The sequence below is a fragment of the Saccostrea cucullata genome, unplaced genomic scaffold (assembly GCF_032062105.1).
Source record: "Saccostrea cucullata isolate Sc308-1 unplaced genomic scaffold, CSIRO_AGI_Scuc_v1 ctg5194, whole genome shotgun sequence".
Lineage (NCBI taxonomy): Eukaryota > Metazoa > Mollusca > Bivalvia > Ostreida > Ostreidae > Saccostrea > Saccostrea cuccullata.
Window position 1 is genome coordinate 752 of NW_026929507.1, and position 6,777 is coordinate 7,528.

The 6,777-nt window shown below is 33.5% G+C and overlaps 1 long non-coding RNA gene across 2 annotated transcripts; it reads left to right on the forward strand.

The window, feature by feature from the left end:
- Window positions 1–1,229: 1,229 nt before the first annotated feature.
- Window positions 1,230–5,730, forward strand: LOC134281061 (uncharacterized). Of its 2 annotated transcripts, XR_009995013.1 has the most exons (4): window positions 1,230–2,043; window positions 2,156–2,947; window positions 4,262–4,369; window positions 4,919–5,730. It is a non-coding gene; the product is annotated as an uncharacterized LOC134281061 (long non-coding RNA). The 2 variants fall into 2 exon arrangements; XR_009995012.1 differs by having other exon boundaries at window positions 1,265–2,947.
- The last annotated feature ends 1,047 nt before the right edge of the window (window positions 5,731–6,777 follow it).

Consider the following 6,777-nt stretch of genomic DNA (forward strand, 5'->3'; position numbering starts at 1 on the left):
TCTTTATTCTGATAAAAATCATCCTCGCTCCAAAATTTTGACCGTGAAAATTGAAAAAGCTCTAATATACAGTGTAATTTTTTTTTTTTAGAAAATGTCCGGTAAATATTTATTACGAACTTTTAATGTGTAACTACTATAAATGAAATCTTAATATATCAGATGTACAAAAGGTTACATGTAATTTATAGATGCGATATCATAATTCACGTGTTTAGTAAACATTCAACAGCTGTTCAAACTACGATGTAGCAAAACATAAGGAATAACAAATGTATTTTTAAACTTTGTATATAAAGCATGAATTTAAAAGGTATTCAGTTTAAATTTCTTTCGTCAGTTTCACTTGTACACCATTCGATACACTGAAAATCAATTCAACACTCTTTTCTTCCTCTTCTTTTTTGTTTTCTCGTTATAACTTAAGAAAAATAAAAGCCTTATAACTCGCTGTTAAATTAGTCTGAATTTCTCGGGGTAGAAAAATCAAGGAAATCAATTATTCATGTACATGTAAATCTACGTCGAATAAACAGTTTAATTTTAGAAAATTTATCAATGTTCTCCATAATGTCACTGTTTACATGTACAGTGTACATGTCCACATCGTCGCATAAACAACAATGATTGATCCACAATACCATTATTGTATTGGAATATACAAGGGGCGGGGCTTACTGGCGGTGAGATTAAAGCGGGGTCCGCTTCACGCATCAGTGCATAAAGCGGTCCCAGGAAGCGAACACCGGGTTCGCTCTAGCGGACCCAGAGCTGACCCCGAGCGAACGCGGAGCGCACCCAAAGCGCACCCGGAGCGGTCCCAAATTTTCTGAAAGCGAACCCGAAGCGGACCCCGAGCGAACCCGTGAAGCGAACCCGGGGTCCGCTCCGGGTTCGCTCTGGTGTTAGGTTGTGTCCGGTCGGTACTGTAATTTACAAAAACATGTAAAAGATTATTTTCAAATTACGGATCGAGTGCATTGAAATAGAAGTAGAAACAAACCAAAATCATATGAGGCAATAGACCATGTACATGTAGTATGTTAGTTAACTGAGGCCGAAGGCTATTCAAAAGTCAGCCAATTAATTCATTGTTATTAAATGTTATTGAATTTCCAAATGTTTGACACGTTTGATTTCTTGTCTCCAACAAATGTACCCGGTGTCCGTCGTCCGTCCGTCTGTCTGTCCGTCCGTCCGTCCGTCTGTAACACTCATGATTTAAAGCATAGTGTAATAACACATTATGATTTGCATGATTAGTGTTGGCAAATCGGATGATTTTTATTAAGTGGTTACTTGTTTCATCTTCCAATCGAGTACCCGGTTACTCAGATGATTTTTGGTAAAAGCATCAATATCTATTATTTATCTTTTTCTATTCTTATGGGTATAGTAATCTGCAAATATACTGTATATGGACATTATTTTTACAATACACACATACGATATCATCAAAGATTTACTGTTTTAAAATAAAGAAAATAAGGAAGTCGACACACCGAGAAGACAAATAAATATATCATTGTCAATCACCATTTTACACTTTCCTTTTCAGCCCCCCAAATATGTCGCAATCAAGGAGAATAATTATTTACATACTCCATAATTAATAGTCAGTATGTGGAGTTTCCAGTAAATCGCTGGTTTCCGAATATTTAAAGATTAGGTGATTTAACAGATTTTGAATCAGCTGTTCTTCTGGTAAACTTCAAGCTTATTATGTCTGCGACGGCATCTCGTTAAATTATCAAATGAGGTAATTATAGCTCAGGTCTTCAAAAGATATATACCCGAAGCAATCAAAGCTATCAATTATATAAACTGTTAAAACTAATCAAAACAGTTTGATCCACTACAACCATGCACTAGATCAAGTCTAATGATATCTAAAATTAGAGAAATGTGTAAGTTAGTATACCGGTACATTTATAAATTATTAAACATTTATTTCTATGCCTTTACTATGGAGAATTCATTTTATCCGAGTAACTGAATAGCAGTTTTACTAACCGATACTCACATCGTTCGACAGTTAACCAGGTACTGGTTGCCAACACTAATTATGATTGTAATTTATCAGCTTTATCAAATGTTTAAAAGTGGAAAAAATATTATTAAACAATAGATACTCAACTATTTACTAAGAAAGTAGTTTAGTGCATTGGTATCTAGCATGGTAACATTTACAATGACACATGTTTTAAAACGCCCAATTTGATTGGTCAAAAAATGTTAGCAAATATATGGTTGGTCAACGTGGTCAAGAGGGAAAACCCCAAAACCTCCTGGAACTTTAATTTGAAGTGAACTCACTCTGAGGTACACCCAAGAATGCCCAAGGAAAAGGTGTCTAGTCCAACCAGAGAGCCCCTTAATCCCTGATCATTTAATTTCTATGCTTATTGTATAGAAATGGGAACTCAATAGTATTACAAACTTTTACTTTGAGAATAATACAGTGGACCCTCATGTATCCGGACGCTTTGGTTCCCAGTCAATATGTCCGGATATGTGAAGCATCTGGATATCTGAATCACCACTTAAATAAGACAAAATAACATTTAAAAATTTCGTTCCTTTGAAAGATTGTCCGGATACTGAAGCATCCGGATATCTGGCGTCCGGATATCTGAGGGTCCACTGTATTGATAAATTTCTGTATAAAAATGCTTTTACAACATGTATTAAAGATTTGTTCCTACTTAAAAAAAAAATTCCTATACATTCTGAATTAAATTTATGATTTTTTTTGTTAGAATGTTCAAGGCAACCAGAAGCTTGAGTCCATCCTGAACATAGAGACAACACAGATATTAGCAAAGCTGGATAATATTGCTAGAGGATTAGTTAATGCAACTCAGCAAGGACTAGTGATGGATATGTTCCAGGTTCCACAGCTAGGAGAATGTCAGGAAGAAAAGCCTCATCATTAAAAGTGTTACAGGTGAATTATTTAGGAATTTAAGAAATAAATAGGATAGATAAAGATATACTAGGGAATTAATATTTTGTTGGTTCATGATCACATCTATTGAGAAGCCAAAGGCCAAAGTATTGCATGCAGTAAATATTGTTTGGATGTAATCACACTTATATCATTGTATACAAATAACCTTTATCCGTATTGATAAATATTTTGAATTTATGTCAGATAATATAAATCTAAATTCATTCCTGTGTCAAATTATATTTTCGTTTCCAATGTCTTTGTTCAAGAGACAATTACAAATAGTCAAATGAATGCACTTTATTTCTCCATTAATATACTTGTTCATTGCTAAAAAAAAATCACGTGCAGGGCGGAACAAATATAGACACAAGAAGCAGAGCTTGTAGCACGTTTATTGGCGGAATCAATTCTATGTAATATAAAGAATAACTGTCATTTTCAATTTCATGACAATGATCAATCGATTGGCTTGCATAATAACTTTATGCATAAATGCCTTCTGCGTTTATGCAAATTATCACGCCAACCAATTGATTCTTTTCAAGAACCACAGGGCCAGGAAAGATGAAACTCATGTGAAATCATCCTCAGGTAGTGTCGATTCAAGTTTGTTTAAATCATGACCCTGGGGGTAGGGTGGGGCCAAAATGGCTGATCAAAGTTTTACAAAGGACTAGATAGGGATATCTTTTAAAATTGTCTTCTCAAGTACTTCAAAGCCATTATTAGTGATATTTATGTTGAAACATCCTCAGGTAGTGTAGAATTAAATTTGTTCAAACCATTATAACGCCTAATGGGTAGGGTGGGGCCACAATGGTGAATCAAAGTTTACATAGAAAAATAAAGGGAGAAATCCCAAGAACAGAAAAGCTATGTTTAGTCATATTGACATGTAAGCATCCTCAGGTATTTAGGATTTAAATTTATTCAAATTATGGCCCTTTGGGGCAAGAAGGGAAACAATGGGGAATCAAATTCAAGTATTATGAAGTTATATATAGTAATAAAATGTTTTTAAAAATCTTTTTATCAAGAACAGTAAAGTCATATGCTGTGTTTATATGAAGGCATTGTAAAGTAGGATTAATTCAAGCCCCCCCCCCCCTTTTCAGTAAACTTTTCCTGATCTGATTTGTGCTTTTTCCTAGCTGATTTTCTCAGTTGAGCAATGTGGCCCCTGGACCTCTTGTTTGAAATTACTGGGATCAAGGCTGTTGATTATTGCTCAAAAGTTTATCATATACATACACATTTTATTCTGGTTGAAATGTTTGTAATTTTACAATTAAGTTCCAATTTTTTCAGGCACTAAAGGAAAATGATGGCATTGTTTTTGTGTGGGTGATGAGAATAAGAGTGAGGAGGAGATAGATGATAGTCAAGACAATCAGGATGTCCACACCGTCACTCCAGGTACTGTATACACACTGCATTACCCATTTTAAGCAACAAGTTTCTTAACTTGAAATTATATGCAGAAACCCAGCATGGCCAGCCAGTCTACATGCATGGAAAATTTTCTTAAGACTTGATATTGAGTATTACTAGTAGAGCTTTAGTCTAAAATGCAAACAGGTTGTTCTATTCAAGGATAGGCCAGAGTATAGTTCAGACACAAGTTATTTGCATTAATTGAACTATACCAATTTCAGAGTCATAACATTTCACAAATATGTCTTCTGAATTGAGATGGAGGAGTTAGCTGAGATTAAATTCCTAATCAACAAAATATTTTACTGGATGTGAATTTTTATAGCAAAGCTTTCAAGTACACAGACCATTCAAATAAAGAAAGTACCTATGTATCACAAATATACTAGTAAACAATCATTCTCCTGCCAGATTATATTTTAGTTGAAAAAAATTGCTTTAACTCTTAAAGCTATTCTTAGTATTATTATTTTTTTTGTACAGACCGAACCACCAACCAAGGAAAATAATATTTTGTAAATATCATTTTAGGGAAGAAGAAGTCATTTCTGATCCTAGATCTACTGTGGAAGATTCTACATGCAAGTGACAAGAGATACAAAAAAAAATCCAAAGGACATCATGAGAAATGAATTTAATCAACAGACATTGTGGAAAAGATTTTCTAAAAAATAGTAATAGGACCTTAAGAAGTGTAAAACACCAAGGATATACATTTGTAATCTTGTTAAAAACAGAGAAAATCTTGATTAACATTCTACTTTCAATTTATATACTTTGAGAAATATGAAAAAAACTGTTTTAGAGCCACAGTAATGGAGGACATTGAATTCTTTGCAGCAGTTTTATCATTAGGCCATTCCATTTTTTTTCTGTGTTTAGTGACTGCAGATGGATTGGTTTTGAGATCATGCAAATTAAGAACAAACACAAAATAAAATTGACAAATACAAATCTTTGACAAGCAATTTACTCTTCTGGGATCAGCATCTCTCTTTTTTTAAAAGTGATGTGCCTAAGTTTTTTTTTTTGTTTCATTAAACTAGTAGTAGTAGTTTAATTTAGTTATAATACGAGGAAAATTCTTAAATGATGCTAAAGGAGTTCTAGAACTTTGCGTAAAATGTTGTTTTTTCCCCTTTTGGTTTGTGATTTTTCTTTTGGAACGAAGAAATGTTTGAAATTAAGGTTGGATGGGAAACAAAGAAAAAAACTTGGAATGGCCTCATATAACCTACATGGACTAAACTTGCATAGATGAAGAGTGCTAACTGCTTAAGAAGCTGTGCATGATGTATGTAGGAAATGATTTTGAAGTATTAAATATTCTATGCAAAAGGAAATTTTCTCAAATTAGTTAATTTTTGCAAAAAAAAAAATGATTAAGCATCACATACATAACCTTTCTGAAAGTGAAAAAATATTCATCCTAATTAAGTTTGATCAAGTCTTCAGTTCAAGTTATATGCAAAAATACATATTTCATTCTTTATAAACACTATGATATCCCTGTACTTTTCTTATGTGAATTGAATGTAAAGAGTTGGGTTTGATGCATAAATAGTCCTGTTCTTATACTAGTTCTTTGAAAATCACCCCCTGTCCCATTTCTAACATCAAAATAAAGTATGGAGATTTCTCATTTCCTTTAACAAAGATTTTTCATAGAGTCCTGAGATTGGAAGTTAAACAAGATTGCAAAGTTCTTGAAATATTAAAAATGCAAAAAAAGGAATTTTCAGGATATGAGAGAATTCAAATGGGACCTTGAGACTTGGTCAGTTAATTGGTATATATATTGAGGGCCATTTTATGGATAAAGTGAACCTAGCTCTTTTCACCATTTACACTGTCACCAAGTATCAAAATGATAGACTGATGCATTGGTTACCAAAACTGAGTACTTTTGATTTTTCACAATTCACAGGGCCAAAAAAGCTTTCAGTGAACCTTGCTCTTTATTACATTTATGTCTGTAAACTTTTACCATATGCAAACATCCTTTGTCTCTAGAAATGCCTTTATCTTCTGTAAGTCCCCAAACTTTTAACATGTGTATAAGGTCCTCAGTCTCTATAAATACCTGTATCATGTGTAAGTCCCTAAACTTTTAACATGTGTATAAGGTCCTCAGTCTCTATAAATACATGTATCATGTGTAAGTCCCTAAACTTTTAATATGTGTATGAGGTCTTCAGTCTCTATAAATACCTGTATCATGTGTAAGTCCCCAATTTTTTAACATGTGTATGAGGTCCTCAGTCTCTATAAATACCTGTATCATGTGTAAGTCCCCAATTTTTTAACATGTGTATGAGGTCCTCAGTCTCTATAAATACCTGTATCATGTGTAAGTCCCCAAACTTTTAACATGTGTATGAGGTCCTCAG